Raw genomic sequence first — 20,606 nt, forward strand, 5'->3', positions numbered from 1 at the left:
TGGACCAATTAAATCCAAGTGTCTGGATTGGTGATCAGTGTTTTTCCCCAGGTTTTAGTTCCAATTTCAGTCTTAGCAGGATGTTTCTCTCCTCTGCCTTCCTGAGTATCTGTCCTTTGGGTGCTAGGAGGGTGTGTGTTTCCCAGAGACATCCATCATCGCGGAGCAGGATTTCCATTCAGATCTGATAGAAGGCCACGTACTTGGCTTCCCATCTGGGATGCGAGGTCCAACTCTTTAATTAGGCTTCCCCCACGTCCGCTATTGTATCTCCTTGTAATTACAAGAAGTTGGCATGGCTTGTGTTTGAGCAAGCCCATGAGTGATGTAGGCCTGTTTTCTGACATTTAAATTAGAAAAATTAATTTGCCGAGAGCAGAATGGAGGGGCTACCAGAGAGCCCTGGACCGAACAGTCTATCTTTAAAAACATCATTTCCTATTTGTTTGTATAAAGCATTTCAGGAAGCCTTAGGTGTTGGGATGATGAGAGAGGTGTAAAGCAATTCTACCAGCCACCCACAGGTAAGATGTTAATTACGCTGGGTGAGAGCCCAACACCAGTTGAAAACTAGATCCGTGAACACTAAGACGGGTGATTTTCCACTGAGAGAATATTTTTCCATTCTGGGGGTTATGCTTTTGACCTGAGACAGTGATTTAATAGTAGAGCCATTGAGCATATCCCGGATCTCTTCTTTGCCCAGGACTTTCTCAAAGTCCAGGCTAAGGCGAGTGACGGAATCTCTGGCGCGGAAATGCAGGCTCTAACGTTCTCCATTGTTTGCGCGTTTCTCCAGATGCCAGTCCACTTCGGCCTGGGTGGTCCAGGCTTGTGCTTCAGGCAGCTGCAGAGGTTCCAGCAGGCTGCAAGCCTCTGACGCAACCTTCCTTGTGAGGACTGATTGGCCAAGAGCTGGCAGCCAGCCACGGGTGTTTTTTTTTTTTTTTTCCTTCGCAGCGTTTGCACTTTTATGTCTAAGCTGCTACCTCTGCTGAGCTGAATGGAAGCAAAGTGTTCGAGCTTTATTTTCAAAACCGAGAAAGGTTTGTGGGAAGAAAGCGGTAACCAGGTTCTCATGTGGGTTTCTAGTAGAGGATGATGGCAGTTTATTATTATTTTTTTGGTGGGCATTTATAGATTCAGGTATCTCACAGTTTTGTGACTTTTTAATTTCTACTTTATGCTTCTGAGAGCATCACTGATTAAAATGATTTAAAGGATGATACAAGGAGGCACTTTGCTAGTTATCTTTTGCATTCTTCCACATCGCTGGTAGAAGACTCAAACATAAGTGGAGCACCTAATTTAAAGAGAACCCCACTTTGATTTCAGGGACAAATCAAAATGATCACGTCAGTGTCTTGTCTTTACATGTTTCCATTATCCATTGAGGATACTTGGACTTGAACCAGGGGAGGGAAGAAATTGCTTTTTGTTGAGTGGCATCCAGTTCCATGTACTTTCAATGGCCTGAATCAGCTAATCCTCACAGCAGTCCAATAAGGCAGGCACTCTCAGTGTCCTCATTTGACAACACAGGGAATTCAAGCTCAGAGAGGTCAAGCAACTTGGCTAACATTACAATATAGGGATTCCAGGAACCAAACCCTGGTTACTGAGACTCCAAAGTCCATGTCTTACCATTGCCATTATTTTTACCTCCTTGGCTCAGTCTAATTTGCAGCAGCTAATTCACAAGGCTGGGGCTCAAACCTAGAAGCCATTTAAATAGAAGGAATGCTTTGAACCAGGAGCACTTACTGCCTATCTTATTCACTGCTACATTCTCAGAGTGTGGAATAGAGTCATATATATGTGTATACACACACACACACACCCATACACAAACACACACACATACACACGTACACACACATATATAGAATATATATAGTAGATGCTCAGTAAATATTTTCTAACCAATTGAATGCTTTTTTTAAAAAAACCTTAACTCTTACAATAGTGTTCCTGAAACATGTAAACTTTGATCTCAATTAAGGTCTTTCTTTGTTTTTGTTTTTCTTGGTGTGGATCTTGGACTCCTCTTCTATATTTTCTATGCTTTGAAGGAAATGAGAGACCCCATTGTCTGGTTCTAACTGGTATAGTGAATGTCAGCAACTTAAGCCCTTTCTGCGGCCCACGAGGAAACCAACTATTGGACATGTGCCTGTGAGGGAAAAATACAATTTGTGTCTTACCTGATTTGAAAAGCCTTGTCTTGACATTCAGAGGCAAACTGGTGAAGTCCAGGCACTGTCATATCTGGTGAGCTCTGTTTAAATTCAAAACTTATTTAAGGAGACACTGCTCACACTAGAAATGCCAATAGCCAATGGATATGAGGCCAGGTTTGTCAAGATGCAATATTTTCCTGCCTTATTTTATGGAAATGCAGTATACCGTATGTCTCAAGGGTTGCAAAATCTGTGGCAGTATTGGATACCTAAATTATATCAAACTGTTCTGGCCTGAGTATATTTACTTAGTGGAACATGTAAGGTAGGAGGAGAGTAATTTAAATTACTAATCTTTTTTGAGAAACAAAATAATCAGTCTCTTTGTAGAGTATTTTTCTTTTGACTAATCTCATGAAGTATGAAAAGATAGTTATGGTAAAGATCCTTCTGCAATTCATTGAGGCTACTTCTAACCTCTTTTTATAAACTATTTTTCTGTGAGAATATTTAAGAGGTCATATAGAAGGAGTACATTTATAATAAGTATAAGTATATTTATAATATTTATATTTATTTATAATAATAATAATACCAAACGACAGATATTTTCTGTACCAGTTACTGGTACCAAAAAGGACTTTAGCTGTATTATCTCAGAGGTGGGTATTTTTAATCTACATCAGTGTGAATATTGCAGCTCTAAGAGGTTTAAGATCACACAGCCAGGAAGAAGCAGAAATGGGCTTTGAGTTCAGGTTTATTTGAGAACCAAGTTCACGGCAGGCCCTTATTTGCTGGGTATGCTATTTCCTGGTAATAGAGTGAAACATTTTGGTTAGTGTGATTTCCTTACTATTGTCCTTCCTAAAGTATAATCATGCTTCTGGTAGATATTAACTATACTTCTCTAAATATTAATTAGTTATGTATTTATTAATTAAATTAGTTGGCTCTGCATACTGAGGGAGGCTATATTTTTTACGTTATTAAGGAGAATAAATTTATTATATTATTACAAGGAGGAAAGAAAAAATTTATGCACCTAAAAGTGCAATTGGGAAGGAAAACTTGGAGCTAAATATAATATTTGTCTTGGGATCCAAAGCAATGAAAGAAGTTTTATATAAAGCAAAGTAAGAAATTGATTCTTGGATACATTTCTTTCCCATGCATCTGAAAAGTATCAGTAAGAGCATCTACAAAACAGTCACAAAATCATGAATGATTCCTAAATATTAGATCGAGCTTCTATTTCAGAAAGATTTGTTTTTTTTTTTTTATGCAGGAGTGGACGTTTGGATTATTTCTCATCTTTGGCCGTTAAAAGTAAAGCTGCTATGAACATTCATATACATGATATTTTTGGGGTTTTTGGATTATTCATAGTTATAGAAACACAACTGGTTTTTGAGTGTTGATTTTGTGCCCTTTAATGTTGCTTAATTTAGTTATTAATTTCACAGGATTTTTTGTGGAACCTTTAGGGTTTTCTATGTATAGGAATACGTCACACATGAACAAAAAATTTTTTACTTCTTTCTTTCCAAATTGGATGTCTCTTGTGTCTTTTTCTTACCTAAGTGCTCTGGCTAAAACTTCCAATACTGTGCTGAATGGAAGTGGTAAAACTGGGCATGTTTGTCTTGTTCCTGATCTTAGGGAAAAAGCTATCAGTGTTTCAACACTAAGAATGATATTAGTGGGACTTCCCCTGTGGTCCAGTGGTTAAGACTCTGCACTTCCACTGCAGGAGCCATGGGTTCCATCCCTGGTTCCTGAGGGAGGCTATTTAGATGAGGATGCCCTGTTGTATTTGGCAGAGGACATCCAGACCCAGGAACCCAAATATCACTTTGTAAAATATGATTAGATCTTGGGCCAATGAGGCAATGCAGGCCATATATTTAGGGAGGAAAACTTTGGTGACTAGAACAAATATAAGAAGATGTTTTAATTCATGACTGACGATGTGATGATGTAACTTGAGAATGTTTTATGGAGAGTTTTCTCTCTTGTTGAAGTTTGGTTCAGCTCAGTATGATGTTGGGTCAAATTTCAGTTTGAGACGTGGAATGATATGGTGAAGAAGAGTGGGGAGTCCAGGGTAAAACTGTCTGAGTTTGAATTTCAGTTCCATTATTTACTAGTTGAGCATGTTCCTTCAACTCTGTTTGTCTCGGTTTCCTCATCTGTAGAATGTGGATAATGTCCAACTCATAGAGTAATTGGGAAGATACAAGTGAGATGATCTTGGTGGATATTTTTGCCTGACAGAGGAAGTACTCAACAAAAGTTGATAATAATTGTTAAAACTATATTTCTTTATTATTATAGTTACAGAGAGTGTTGGATGAATATGGTGATTCCAAGTCAGCTGGATGTTTCTAAGCATTTTCTTCAGCAGGTGTAGAAAGCCTAACAAATGGTTTTTCTCCACTATAGAGAAATGTCAAAGAACCAGAGTCTGGCATGGAGTTCCCACTTCTCTTGCAGGAGCTAAAAAATAGACCCATTGTGTCTTACTTTCCGATTCGCATTTTCTGAGAGGTTGGGTGTGTTGGGAGCTACACCTTCCTGTGTTTCTCCCTTCCTCTCCTGCTACGACCAAACTCACAACCTTTCTAACACCAGATGTGTAGGGTTTTTTTCCCACACCGAGAAATTCTCTCTGATAGCAGCTGGTGTCCTCCAAGTCAGTTCAATTCTGACATTGACTGGAGTTAGTGCAGACCCCACAGGTGAAGGGCTCAGCCCCATGAGACTGCCCCCCACTTCAGACACCAGTTGCAAATTGTAGGTCCCCAGGTTACCCACTACTTTTGTTCAACTTGGCTACAAGTTTGAGGTGCCTATGACCCACCTCCTTGAATGTGATCACAATCTTCCCTCAACTTCTGCAAGGGATTGGTTCTAGGACCCCCTGTGGATACCAAAATCTGTGGATGCTCAAGACGCTTACATAAAATGGCCTGGTATTTTCATATAATCTAGGCACATCCTCTCCTATACTTTAAATTGTCTCTAGATTACTTTTCAATGCAAATACTATGTAAATAGTTGTAAATACAATGTAAATAGTTGCCAGCACGTGGCAAATTCAAGTTTTGCTTTTTTGAACTTTGGAATTTTTTTTTTCCTTGAGTAATTTTGATCAGTAGCTGGTTGAATCCGTGGATGCTGAGCCCATGGATGCAGAACCCGTGGATCAAAAGGGCCAACTGTATTTGCTAGAACAGCTCATAGAACTCAGAGAAACAATTATTTTCACCCGTTTATTGTATAATAAAGGCTATGATAAAGGACAGAGATGAACAGCTAGATGAGGAGATACCCCGGGCGAGGTCTGGAAGGATCCCAGCACAGGAGCTTCTGTCTCCATGGAGTTGTGGTATGCCATCAGTGGGTGTGTTCACCAATCTGGAAGCTCCTTGTACCCCATACTGTTGGGATTTTTATGGAGGCTTCATCACATAGGTGAGATGGATTATTATCTCAATTCCCACTCCTCTTCCCTCTCTGGAGAATGGGGGTGTAGGGCTGAAAATTCCAAGCTTCCAGTTATGGCTTGGTCTTTCTGGTGACTAGCCCCCATCCAAGAGCCCACCAAGAGTCCCCACCTCATTAGAACAAAACACACTGCTATCACCCAGGAAATTCCAGGGGATTTAGGAGCTCTGTCTCAGGAATCAGAGTCAAAGATAAAATGTTGGAACACAAGAGTTCTCTAGCACCACTATTTAGAAAGGTTTTAGTTGCTTTGTGTCAGGAACCAGAGTGGGGGCAGTGGTGGGGGAAAGAGACCAATATATATATTTCTAATTATTTTACACTGGGCCAGACTATTTTTTTTAATATCAGTAACAGACTGAAATTCAGCATCCCTTTTCCAGCTCTCCATTGCCCACCCCACCTCACATTGCCATTGCCATTGCCATGCTGTTGTGCCTCCAGTTCATCGTATGTGTGTTTTCGTTCTCAGTGGTGTCAGATATTTGTTCCTTTCTGACACCAACCTTGGCACACACCTTCCTTTGGATCTATAATGACTACAGGTCATGTGTTACAGAAAGGCTTATTGCACAGTCAGAGAAGTTGCTTTGGTAACTTAATTGTTTCCCATATTTTTCATAACCTAGTTTAATACTGTGTTAAAGATGCTTTATTTACTTTACTATGTCAAGATGCTTTCTTTCTCTCATGCCCAAATCCATTTTAGGGTTATTTTATGCATTTTGGGGGGGCCATACTTTTTAAAACGTTCAGTAGAATTTCATTTATTTTGATTCTTTGAAAGTTGAGCAACAGTAATTCTTCAGCCGTTTCCAGACTTGCAGAAGTATTTAAAAATAATAAGTTAATTTTTCTAAAAGTACTTTATAATTTGGAACTTTCTAGTTCATACATGGTTCCTTTCCTTTTTTCCCCTTCATTTGAGTTAATGTAATTTATTTTATATATGCTTTGATAACAGACACATATATGTTAAAAGATATTATTATATTATTACTCCGTATTTTTTTTAGTGTTGATCATTACTAATAATAATCACCAACATTTATATGTAAGATATAGCTTGCAATTGCGTCTGCCTATGATGTTATTATTTCCATTTAGCAGATTGGGAAATGATGTTAAGTGAGAGATGACTAGCAAATGGCAGGGTAGTCATGTCAAGCTGGATCTTCTAATTCCAAAATGCATTCTTTTTGCAAAATACCACATTGTGTTTTTCTGAGAGTTACTGTACTTACGTAAAATAAGTGAATCTTATAGAGAACTGTGAAATCAAGATTACCCATTATCTGACTCCTTCTTTCATAAAAATGTAACATGCATTTTTGGGCTCACATTTCATATTGCGCTAAGTATGTACATGCTTATCCTCTACAAGGGTTTTAACCTTGCTTTTCTAGTCTTAAGATTAAGTGCTTCTTAATTTCTCCTCCCCCTTCCTTTGGTTTTGATATAGTGGAGATCTGAGGAACTGTAGTCTGTGATCTCCTGTGACCTTGAGCAGTTTTCATAACTTTTCTGAGCTTGTTTTCCTCTTTGGATATAATACCACAGTGAGTATCTGATACAATATGTAAAATACTTTGGAATGTGCCATACCAAAGTCATTTAATATTATTGTTGCGTTCATATTGTATATTATTTACGGGGTCGATTTATAAGAGTTATGGAATTAACAATTTTTATGTTAATCGCAGAATAATTCATTGCATCACTCCAAGTTCAAACGTCACTCCAGAGCTTTTGATCATTGGCTGAAAGGGATCAGAGAGGCCATTCAGTGAGCTAATTAATTAGTTGACTAATGCCTTAAAAACTGTCATCCATATTTTAGTTGAAATGAAGAAATCAAGCTCAGAGAAGTGGTGAATGATTTGAAGTCACAGAGCAAGTTAAGTGAGAGAAAACAAACAAACTTAGGTCTTCTGATTCCAAACTGATGGGAATAGCATGGATCTGGAAAGCACATGGTACTCATGTATCCTGGTTCAGAGGCAACTCAATTAACATGTTCACATTCAGGCATTTTACACCTATTCCCAGGGTGGGGGACTCACAAGTGTCCCACATGTAAGGTTGTTTCTTTAGAGACTAAAACAACTTCCCAGATATATTAACCTAGACACCCTGATCCACTCTTAGCTGTTGTAACTACTTCCTGAGAATCAATTCCTGGTATCAAAGGCTTTCCTAAACCCAGACACCAATTATCTAAAGACAGTGTAAGCAGTGCTAGCACCTTTCTCTTCATATGTAGGATAGAAAAGTGGTTTTACATAGAATTCATAAAATTAGCCTGAAATAAATATTTGGGTTCGTCCATGAATGTTCACCCATGCATTGAAACTGTTTATGCAGGCGACCTAGGGATTTGACGCAGATAGCTTTAAGGATCACAATACAGAAACTCTCATGCATGATTAGCTGTCCTCAATGTTTTAGACAAATAGAAAATAATGCCAATTTGCTTCTGTTTACTTTGAGGCCAAACTGATAAACTTCATAAGAAGGAAGAACGGATTTATTTAATAACGTTCAAGAGTTTGGTGCTGTTTCATCAAAGTTGTGTAACACTTTTCCCTTGTCGTAATATTTGTTTGTATCTTGGGGGACCTCTTTTCAGCATTCTTGGAAGCCGATTCTGTTACTGGAACACTTAACTCCTTTAATGATGGTGATGAATGCTCATTCATGACGTCCATCACTGGCTTTAGAATTCTCGTAAGAGGTGCATTTTGTACTATATACGTGTCTTTAACAGGATTGAATGCAAGAGGCATACAGAGTAAGGGTGATAGACTTTTAAAATCATGATTACTGTGAATGGCTTCAGTCTTTTAGATAGTTCTATAAAGGGTTTTTCTGTGACAGGTGAAATTCCAGTCAAGTGAAAAGGTGATCTTTTAACTCAGCTACTGTGGGACATATCTTAAAGGTTTTTTTGGGTTTTTTTTCCCTCCACAAATCTTTACAAAGCTTGTGAATCTGCATAGGGGAGAAACATCTCCACAGAAAACTTGTTCAAATGACAGATTTTTATGGTCTAGACATTCCAGAATTTCATAAGATTTACAAGGCTCCAGTAAATGTGGTAGAAAAACTTATAAAACTCCAGTGGCTTGAAATGAAACATTTTCATGGAGTGGAAATCAACCTGCTTTGATTAAAACACAGTTCAAAGGAGGTAAACCAATGTGATGTAACAGATTTAGTTAAAATAGTGCCTTTTCATCGTCCTCCACCATCCCTTCCCATTTCCTTCTCATCAGTGGAAAATGGTGTATTACAAAGAAGTTACTAATTATTTATTTATTACTTCCATGATCCTGCAACTGTGTCCTTGTTAGGTATATTAGGAAGGAATGTTGCTTCCCTGAAATAGTATCTTGTCAAGCACATACCTGTGCACACACATGCAAACTTTTAGACTTTCACTTGGGAGAGAAGCAACTTCTAGATCTCGCTCTAATTTAGGGAAGTGCCATTTATGCCCAATTTAAATGTAGTTTCCACGTTGGATCATAGGGGCGTTCTCAGCCAAGCTGAATCCTTTCCCACTGAATTTATTGTGTGCTGTGGGTTTGGAAACAGGTGTAGGGGGTACAGTTGGTTTCTGTTCTTCTTGGTCAAAGTCATAAAAACTTTCTTCTGGGGGATGGGTGTGTGTGGGTGGTGCCAGTGGTGGTGAGATGTAGATCTTTTAGTCTTTATGTCTGCTCCCTTGGTTGATGTTTTTCTTGTTTTTTGCATTTCTACAGAGAAGATGTTGTGGCTAAGAGGCTGAACCGAGAGAGGTGTCATCAAGCGGTTTAGTAGGTTGAGAAGGAAGCTTGTCATTACAGCTACGGTTGTCAGGCTCTTAGAATTTTTCCTACAATAATAAAGATTTCAAGAAATTATGGTGTGCCAAAATGCCAATTATTTAAGGAGTGAGATATAGTTTTCTAGTAAGCAGATTTCTCTTGAATACTAGCCATGCCACCCCTTTCCAGGATCATGGCACCTGTCAAATCAAATCAGTCATCTCAAGGTTACTTCTGAGCACAGAATCAGAGCACAGAAATATGGATGGTCTACTATGGTTCTGTTTTTAATATTTTTGCTTTTTCTTCTTCCAGTTTTATTGAGATATAATTGACATACAGCACTGGGTAAGTTGAAGTACAGCATAATGATTTGACTTACGTACATTATAAAATGATTACCGTAATAAGTTTCACAAACATCCGTCACCTCATATAGATACAAAATTAAAGAAATAGAAGAAAATGTTTTCCTTGTGATGAGAACTTTAAGGATGTACTCTTAACAACTTTCATGCATGTAAAACATCCAGCATAAACTGTGGTTCTTACATTTTAGTGTGTCTGAGAATCACCTAGAGGGCTTGTAAAACACAGATCAATGGACCTCATCCCCAGAGTTTCTGATTTAGTAGGTTGGGAGTGGAGCCCAAGAATTTGCATTTCTGACAAGTTCCCAAGTGGTGTTGATACTGTGCTCTGGAGGTCCATTTTAAGGACTACTATTTTACAGCAGTAATGTGTTGCTCAAGTTGTATTACAGCTTTGTGACTTATGCCTCCTTTGTCATAGAGTATAACTCCCCAATGACTAGGATACTTGTGTCCACCAAATGTAACTACTTCTCACCTCAGATGATACTTGATAAGCACCAACAAACTCTTTTTTCTTTTTTCAACATATTTATTGGAGTATAATTGCTTTACAATGTTGTGTTAATTTCTGCTGTATAACAAAGTGAATCAGCTTTATGTATACCTATATCTCCATATCCCCTCCCTCTTGCGTCTCCCTCCCACCCTCCCTATCCCACCCCTCTAGGTGGTCACAAAGCACCAAGCTGATCTCCCTGTGCTATGCAGCTGCTTCCCACTAGCTATCTATTTTACATTTGGTAGTGTATATATGTCAATGCTACTCTTTCACTTCGTCCCAGCTTACCCTTCCCACTCCCCGTGTCCTCAAGTCCATTCTCTATGTCTGTGTCTTTATTCCCGTCCTGCCCCTAGGTTCTTCAGAACCATTTTCTTTTTTTTTAGATTCCATATATATGTGTTAGCATACAGTATTTGTTTTTCTCTTTCTGACTTACTTCACTCTGTATGACAGACTCTAGATCCATCTACCTCATTACAAATAACTCAATTTTGTTTCTTTTTATGGCTGAGTAATATTAGATTGTATACGTGTGCCACATCTTCTTTATCCATTCATCTGTCAATGGACACAGGTTGCTTCCATGTCCTGGCTATTGTAAATAGTGCTGCAATGAACATTGTGGTACCTGACTCTTTTTGAATTATGGTTTTCTCAGGGTATATGCCCAATAGTGGGAGTGCTGGATTATATGGTAGTTCTATTTTTAGTTTTTTAAGGAACCTCCATACTGTTCTCCAAGTACCAACAAACTCTTATTAACCAATACCTTTCCTATATCCGCCATCAAATATAATATTATTGAGAGACTCTACTTCCTCGTTACATTACAGTGTAATTAAGATGATCATAACTTTCTTTAATAATTATTAGATGTCAATTATGTTCTTCTGAGCACATCTCTTTGGTGCTTTGCTTTGGTTGGTAACTGGATTTCCTAGGTAGACATTTGGGAATCTGCTTTTTCTCATTAGCAAACAGCTTACAAACCATCTCCTTAAGATGAGGCTATTTCTCTGATAGGCAATCTCTTCTATGAGGGGTTCTTTCACTTGCTTCAATTCCAGAAAGTGGCATTTTTTTCTGACCCTGTCCCCCAAATCAAGTGGGGTGAAGTCTTTGTAGTTTCTCATGTGCATTTATGATGAGTAATGATATCTCACAATTATTTAGGGCTTATTATGTGTCAAAAGTTACTCTAGACACCTTGCACGTCTTAACTCATTTAATCTTCACCACAACCAAATGAAGAATGTACTTTTATTATCCCTACATTAAAGATGAGAAGATGAAGCCAAAGAGAGGTGAAGTAGTTTGCCAAGGGTCCCACTGATAATACATGGACCACCCAGGATTTGAACCCCAGGGTTAGATATTTGTCTGTTGGTTGTGGTTGGTCCTCCCCAATATGGGTGTTGAGGAGGGGAGCTTCTCCTCAGTCATTCTCCATAGTGTAGGGCCTCCATTGCTGCTCTGCAAGTTGGTCCTGCACAAAGGAAGCAGGACAAGAGGTTGAGAGCAGCTGAAACTGTGCTGTTCTCAGGTCACCAAGTCGTGTCCACCCTGGTGTGGGCTCTACCATCGGGGGTGGGCCTTCTCCAGCTTCACACATAGGATCTGTATAGGTCAGTGCTGATTAGAAAGGAACTCTTGCTCTGCTTTCCTGGGAGGGAAACGGATGGGAACAACATTTTGGGTCCCTTTCTGGCCTCCATTTCTCTGTAAAAGACATTTTAGTACATCCTTGCTGGTGTCCGGCTGTTCCTGTGATGGGGGAGGTGGTGATGAAGTTAAATTGGGGGTGTGTGTATGGGTGGTGGAATTAGAAAGCCTAATTGTGGCCTCACATCTAAGCAAAGTGTCTTAGGTTGGGTTCTCCAGAAGAAGAGCCTAGGAGGGATGTGAGTGCATGTGGTTTATTGAGGAAGTGTTCTCCAGGAAAACCCATCAGGGAGCAAGGGAAGCAGCATAGGCAACGGGGAAGACTTGAGCGAGGAAGAATGTGGCCTTGGGTCAAATTTACCTGATCCACAGGGGAAGACCCCAGCACACAGAGACCACTGCAGAGCTACTTCTCCTTGAGACAAAGGGGTGGAAGGGCTGCTGGGGTGGGGAGGGAGGAGGGAGTGGTGGGCTTGTAACTTCCCAGGTGAAGTGACCCCATCAACTGAGGACAGCTCTTCAGATTAGGGAGGCATCTATGCAACACTCACAGCAGCTGAGGGTGGGTGCACTGGGCCCTGAATAGGATCTGGGTGTGGTAGCAAGCTCTGTTTGTAAGTTTAGCTTTAATAGAAATAAATATCTGTATTGTCTTCTGTTTGACTCGTATATCTACTGTACAGATATAGGAGGAAAAGAGATGTGATTATCACGCTAAAAGCCCAGCATTAGGCCACCAAGCTTCACTCTGCATTAATACCAGCTTGAGATGGCTTATTTATAGATAAATCACACATTTACTGAAGCTTTTCATTATAGCACTGTAGGATTGAGTTTGTCTAGAAGAAAGAAATGAAAATAATAATTCGTTTGCTTTGATCATTTTTTTCTAACGAATGAAGGGTATGGCTTCTAGTTGCATATTGTAAAAAAGAGAACAAGAGAAGTCAAAGTAGATATATAAATGGTACTTTTGGCTACTGTTGTTGAGATTGCTCTAGCCATGAAGCCTCCATGAAGACCTCACAACATATTGGAGAATATCCAGGCTTTGGAGAAGAACAGGGATAGATTCAAATGGATCGGCTTCCACTTAGGAAAACTACTTAATCTCTTTGGGATTCATTCTCTTCATTCATAAGATTGTTGGGAGACGCAATAAGATGTTGTATATGAAGCTTCTCTTACAGTCCCTGGCACATAGTAGGTGCATAAAACATAAAAACCACTTGTTCAATAAAGATTTATTGCCTGTACTACTATAATACATGCTGAGCAATGCACTAGGCACTGGGGCTGTCAGCATGAATACAACACAGTCCTTTGCTCCCGAGTCTAGTGAAGGAAAAAGACACATGAGTAAATAATTACAACTTTAAGTGGGACAAAAGAGGTGTAGCTTGGGGAGACCAGATGAGGAAGTAGTTGCCTGAGGGAACTCCAGAAAGTCTTTGCAGGGGAGAAAAAAATTGAGTTGGATTTCACAAGATGGGAACAAGCTTGCTAAAAGGTAGAAGGAACTGTAGAAGGCATGGATGAATGGAAAGTTATGTGGTATTTAAACACTATGTAAAGGGTCCCCAACAAATAAATATACAATAAGAGTTTCTCAAAACTCTGTTTTGGGTCAACCTGATGCTCATACCTCTTGCTATAAACCAATACCCACATTCCATTTTGGTCCTATAAACTTTTGAACTGAATGATTGTTTATTTATGACACTTTATTTCCATCCCCAAACATGATTTCTGTAGGTATCAATGATGATGATGATAAAGATTGATGGTAAAGATTATGAAGATATATTTAATTTAATATGGGTGTATTGGATGTAGCAAAAGTGCATCAAAAACTTGATATGTGTATTTTGTTTAATTTGTGTTCATTGAAATGCAGCTTAAATGAATTGGAGATCCCATGTTTACATAAATATGGAGTTGGAACATTTAAGAAAAGGCTTTTTTTGTATTAAATAGCATTCCTAATATATCTATATAAATCAATACCTCCTGTTCTGGGATAGTTTAATCTGAGAAGATTATGGCTTTAAGATCTTTTAATCACTAAGGAGGAACAAATATGTATCAAGCACTTAACATGTGTTAGATGAATCACAGTATCATTCAAGCTTTTCAACATTCTTGACAGATACAAGGAGCAGTCATTACTGTTTGCCTACCTACCTCTACACTCCGCATTACTAACAATACTCTGATTTGTTCAGATGTGTGGTGGAATAGATCCCTTTCCTAGCCATTGGGGATGAACAATGATACAGCTATAGTGCCATGTCTCTTTACCAGTGATTGGTTTAGAGGTGGACATACAACTCACTTCTGGCCAGTGGAACCTGAATTGACATCTCCTGGGGGCTTCTAGGTAATATTTTCCTCTTGGTGGAAAGGCAAAGCTGCATAAGGGAAGTGCTTCTCACCTTGTTCCAGCTTTGGACATTTTCATATGAAAATATAATTCTTGGAACCACTTTAGCCGTCTTGAGATCATGAGGAGGAAGCCAAGGCAATTGCACAGACCAACTCAATTTCTGAATACTTTAGCTGCAGAATCAACCCTGGAGCTTACCATCTTTGGACTGTGTGATATATTAGACAAATAAGCCACAATTGTTTGAGCCAGTTGTAGTCAGGTAATCTGTTACTTGCAGCCCAAAGCATCCTAATTATATATTCCCATTTTACAGGTTATGTCACTGAGGTGTAGGAGGCCAAATCATTTATTCAAGATCTTACTGATATTGAGCAGGGAAGAAAAACCAGGTCTGTTGAAATCCAAAGCCCGGTCTCTGTGTCTTGTAAGAAAAAAGAACTTAAGTTTAAAAAAAAGTCTTTTCTCTTCCTCACATATTGAACTCTATTTCATTCATTTTTTTCCCCTGAGGAATTTTCAGAAAGTGCCTCTCGTCAAACACCAGGGTAATGAAGCAGTTCAAAAACACATGGATGTTCCATTAACCAGCTTTACTATATAATAGCTAATAATTACAATTTATTGACAGTTTGATATATGCTTTGTGTGAAGTGCTTTCCATGCATCATTTTATTCTTGCAACAACCTTGTGAGGTAGGTTGTTTCAGATGAGGAAGATGCATTTCTGCAAGGTTAAACTACACGCCTAAAGTCACACAGCTCACAGAGGCAGAGCCAGGATACAAACCCACTTTTACCAGTGTGTTTAACCACTGTGCTATACTTTGCATAGCCCTATAATCCTGCTCGACCTAAGCTATCTGAAAATCCTGAGAAGAAAATAAACAGTTTTCCCAGCTTCTTTTCTGCTTTTACAAGGCAACCACACTGCCAATAGACGTTTCTGCAAGAATACATTTTACTTTTGCCAGGACAAAAAAGGAATTAACTTAATGTGGTGCCCAGCTGTTTGCCAATAAATTATAGCATTTTAGTTTGGAAGAGATTGTAGCAGCCATCTTGTTCAGGTTTTCTTTCCCAGATTGGTCTCCCCAAGCAGAGGTTATTCAACCTTTGTAGAGAAACTTCCACTGATCTTGTAATGGCTCACCTCAGCATTGCTCCAATTGTTAGAGAACTCTTCCTTTTTATTGATTTTCTGTTTTTTCTTTGTAACATCATTTTAGCAATTCTAGGTCTGTCTTCTGTAGAAGTAGAAGCTTTGACATCACCGAGATCTGGGTTGATATCCTCCTGACTGGAATATTGTTTATCCTTGCTCAGTTCGAGTTTGCCTGTTATTAAGATGAACAAGAGCATCTCTAATACTATAGGGTCAAAGTAAGAATTAAAGGAAAGCCTCACAGCTCTAGTACAAATTCCCAAGGGAATCTAAGTGATTCGGTTAGACGCTATTACTTTAGGGGTAAAACTTCTGAAGCAAGTGACCTCATAGGCCACTCACTGGATGGGAGATAGTTTGCCTGTCTTTGTATCAGGTGCCCTGTTGTGCTCAAGGACCAAGTGTCACATGATAGAATGGCCCATTTTAAGAGTATGCCATGGGTGTACCGCATCAGAGACTGCACATCTTTCAGTTACCTTCTGTAGAGGGCCACAGACATGGTGGTAACAGAGTGTAGAGTCCTGTCTGGTACCCACACTTAGCTTGGTATATAAGTGCTCAATAAATTTGTTTTATTTATTTTTATTTTATTTATTTTTATTTATGTAGTTCATTTGACTCTTTCTTATTCCACTAGCCAGGCTTTCAAGTTCTTAGAGACGGCGCTCACTCATTTCGATTCAGCAAATACTCACTGAATGTACTGTGTTTGTATTAGCTTCCTAACTCTGCTGCAATTCCCCTGATGCAGGGATGCATCTTCCAGTTCTTTAGTCTTATTCTGTAGCCCTTAGATAATGACAGATTCCAAAGGGGACAAGCCTTCAACATTTGACAATCACCCCAGTTGATTCCAATATACCATTACACTGAAATTTTCATTCTTCAATGAGGGAAGCAGAGTTATGTCACCAAGTTATTTTTTGGGCCTCCACAGTTTCTAATAGCCTTCATTGGATGGTGAATGGCTGAAAATTTTAAATCTAGTAGAGGTTGCATTGGGGTACTCTGAAGGCTTTCGACTGGCTTTCTACCCTTCTACATTTTCTGTTGCCATAGTTGAGACCTGTGTCCTAAGCTAGCTCAGCTTCTAGTCTAATTTTCGAAGTTTAGTGCGCATAAGAATCTCCTGGGGACATTTTGCAGATTCCTAGACTTCATCCCCCAAGGATTCTGATTTATATGGAGCCTCAGAGTTGACTCTCTAAAATAATAATCCCCAGGTAATATTTTTGAGAAGCATAGAGCTAGGGTAAATATAAGAACCCTTAGATTGTCAGCTCAGTGATTTTCCATGAAAGTAAACTTGCTATGGGTTCAGCAGTGATCATCTTCCTGGATTCAGACTCTGGGCTCTTATTTCTTCCTTGTGAGAAAATACTTGCCTTTCGCCCCAATGTTGACCCTTGTCTTGTAACTACTCCCCCTGCAACACACACCTCTCAGAAACTGGGAACTTGGCACTGGATCCCAGTCCATTACGACTAGGTTCACGTTGTCTGTACTCACTTAAGGTATGGAGTTCTGCACCCAGAATAAAGTAAGGGGCAGGTAATTGATTAGATGAAGATGCAAAGGCAGAATGTCTGATTTGGTGTGGCATCTCCGGTGTGATAAAATTGAACCAGAAACAAAGTAATTGAACCACTGGCACCATCCCTGCAAGTTGTTTTCCTTGAATTTTTCTTCATTACTCAAATTGCTCTTTGGGTTGCTAGCTCATTTGACCCTTATTTTTGGTTTTATGGCTCTGGTTTTTGAATGTGTAAACTCCCTGACTCTCTGGCCTGACCCTGTACCACATCTAGACTATGTCCTAGTTTAATATTCTATCATGTATTCCTATTGAAAACTGATATAATGATAATAATTATGGTGGTCCTGCTACTACTACTACTAAATATCTATAGGGTACATATTATCAATATATGCTTTACATTCACAGCAAACATCTGAAGTAAGTCCTATTTTTATTCCAAGCTTTAAATAAAGAAACTGAGGTTAGAGTTATACAGCTGTTAAGTGGCTGAGCCAGAAAGGCTATGCAGGCAGTCTCACTCCTGGAGCCGTGCTCTCATCAAGCACATTACATTGTTCATTTCCATCTCTGCTGTACCTGCCATTGCTCACTGAGTGACAAAGAAGTCTCCAAAAATCTTACATTTTCTTTAATGTATATGGTAAATGGAGACAGGGGATGAAAGTTCCCAATAATTCCTTTTTGGAACTCCTTGAGCACCACTGAATTTCAACAAAATTTTTCCTCCAAAGAGCATTTTTGAAACCGTGACATTCCCTGTTATCTCTCCTAACTAGTGAGATCATCCCAGTGATTCTGGGGGGTGCTTCATTGCATTTTATCAGTGGCGCCTTTGTTGTACAATTTCCACTTTTGCTCTTGAAGATACAATAAAAGATTTATGTCTGATGGACTATGATGTGGTTTGCATCTAAGAGAAAAACAATTCCTCCCAAAAAAGTACCATATCCCCAAATGATTTCATAATTGCAAACAGTGTTGACGAGCTCTTTGGCTTAAATCAGTTTACAACATATTTGCTGTGTTTTTGTGTAGATATGTTTTGATGTGCTTGCTAAGGAAAAATAATTAAAACCCCTCTGCCATTTCTAATTGAGAAGAAAGAAATGTAACCCATTAGTTGATGTCTACCATAATAAGATTTTTTTCTCCCTCATTTCATTCCAGATTTGTTTCAAGGATTAACTTGCATTAAATGGTTTCAGGTCTGAACGTCAGCCATGTTTCTCATTATTGGAGATCAAAATGGCTTAATTCCTTTTGTGTGTTGGTGCCACTAAAACACAAGGGAATCTTAAAACGACAAACTTCTGATAGAAGCACCACATTTTCCTCGTCAATCTGCCCAGCAGAGCTTGTGTTTTTCCTCCATTTACTGCTGGAAAAATGCTGTGTACTGACAAGTTTTGGGGTTCTGGTGTCATGCACAGGCTAGGCAAGACTTACTTTGAATCTAGTTACTGTTGTATTTTCAAATATGTTGATGTGAACTTTGTTTTCTAATGCTCCTTGAGTCAACTATTGTCTTTGATCTTTAAACAGAATGTGGCCATCCATCTAGTGGGATGGTAAGGACTAGCATCTAGGTTAATCCAGGGGCCTCTGGATTTAAACAGACCTGACTTTAAATTCTGATTCCACCATTAGCTATATAACCTGGGTCAGTTTTGAAAACTTGCCTTGTCTGTAAAATGGAGCTAATGATAGTACCTATTTATTGGCTGTAGAGTGGCATACAAGAGCGAATGCATGTTAAAACATTGCTGAGCAAAGGAGAACGTGTTAAGTGACCAGTTAGTTCTATTGTTATGTTACCCTATTGTAGGGACTATTACCCAGAGTGTTGTATTACCCAGGATGAGTTGGAGTCTCATTCCCCGTCCTGGTATCTGGGTTGGCCTCAGTGACTTGATTAGCCATCAGAATGTGGCAAAAGGGACATTCTGGGACTTCTAAGGCTGAGTAATAAGAAGCCTGGCAGCTTTTGTCTGGGTGTCTTGGAATGCTTGCTCTGGGGAAAATCAGCTGCATGCTGTGAGAAGCTCAAGCCACATAGAAAGGCCATTGATAGGAGCTCAGGTTGACAGCCCCAGCTGAGCTCCTGGTTGTCAGGCCAGCCATGTGAGTGAGTCATTTGGATGTCCAGCCTTCAAAAGGCAAGAGTTGATTTCAAGGCTTTTGGAGATTCTCTTTCACTTCTAGCATTTCCTTGTGACCTTGCTAAACTTGGTTATCTGGTTGATTCAAGCTAAACAATTAGACACTAAGAGAGAATTTTGGGGGCACAGGAGCATAAGGGCAATAAAGAGTACCGCTTTCCTCTGCTCAAGATCTGAACCAACGGAGAGAGGAGACCAAGGAGTAAGGGAGATGGAGACCAAAATATCGCTTTTATGAGAGTGAAGACCGGGCATGTGTCTATGGTTTCCTCATGGAGAACCCTAGAAGGAACTAGGTTTATCTTTTCAACTGGCCCGGGGCACTGACCTCACTCTAGAGGAGCAAAGAACCTGACAGCCTGCTCTCAAGAGGAGATGTCTGGGGTCTTCATGCTCATCTCAGACTCGCCAGTCAAGGGGAAGGGGCTGAGGTGTGGAGCGGAGCCAGGACCGTCATACTGATGATCTCCCTCTACCTGGAAGGAAACATCAGGAATGGGAATGGGTGCTCCTCTGACAGGACTGTCTACCTCAGTATCTATTGAGTTCAAGAAATAAGTGACCCAGGTTTTACTCTGTGAAGACACAGTTTATGGTGACAGATTCAGACTGAGGCGTTTCACTTTACTTGTAGGTTAAATTGGTTTGTATCAATGATCTCATTCTTTTCTTCTAAGTCCAGAGAGTCCTGGTAACATCAAGTCCCATGTACTTACAAAGATGGAATTAAGTAAAGAACCTTCCTTCAATCATTCCCTCTTCCATCTTTCCCTAACTACTTTCAATTTATGACCCCAACAATGAATCTTAAATAAACTGCTTCAAAGTCTTCAGCCTAAAGGAACTGATGGGATGGTATTAACAATCACACCGTTGATCATGAAGTTAAGGATGAAGGTTCAATTTTAGCATGCTTTAGCTTTAAATAGAGGTAAGTTGTTTTATTATTACAAGCCTTGGCGCCCTTGCCCTTGTCCGGCTATTTAACAAATGTGTGTCCTTGGTTACCAGTGGAACCCAACTAGGGGATATAGATAGCTGAGTGTGAGCCTCAATGACTACTCTTCAAACAATTCCAAGCACGTGTCCTATTGACGGGGTGTGGAGAACGCAGGCAGCGCAATCAGGATGCAGATGTTCTGAGGTGTGTTTTCAAGTTGTGCTTTGCAGGAGGTCTGAGCCACATGCACACACACACACACACACACACACACACACACACACACAGACACACACTTTCAGAGTCTTAGAATCTCACATGTATTAATTCCTTCCTTTCTATGCCTTCACTTGGAGGATCTTCACAAGATCAGGAG

General features: G+C 39.5%; 1 long non-coding RNA gene across 1 annotated transcript in view; it reads left to right on the forward strand.

The window, feature by feature from the left end:
• Nucleotides 1-984: 984 nt before the first annotated feature.
• The window catches only part of LOC132351574 (uncharacterized), a 36,727-nt gene continuing 17,105 nt past the window's right edge, over nucleotides 985-20,606 (forward strand). The window contains exon 1 of the long non-coding RNA XR_009498397.1: nucleotides 985-1,046. This is a non-coding gene — a long non-coding RNA (uncharacterized LOC132351574). The remainder of the gene's footprint in view (nucleotides 1,047-20,606) is intronic.

The sequence above is a fragment of the Balaenoptera ricei genome, chromosome 17, assembly GCF_028023285.1.
Source record: "Balaenoptera ricei isolate mBalRic1 chromosome 17, mBalRic1.hap2, whole genome shotgun sequence".
Classification (NCBI taxonomy): domain Eukaryota; kingdom Metazoa; phylum Chordata; class Mammalia; order Artiodactyla; family Balaenopteridae; genus Balaenoptera; species Balaenoptera ricei.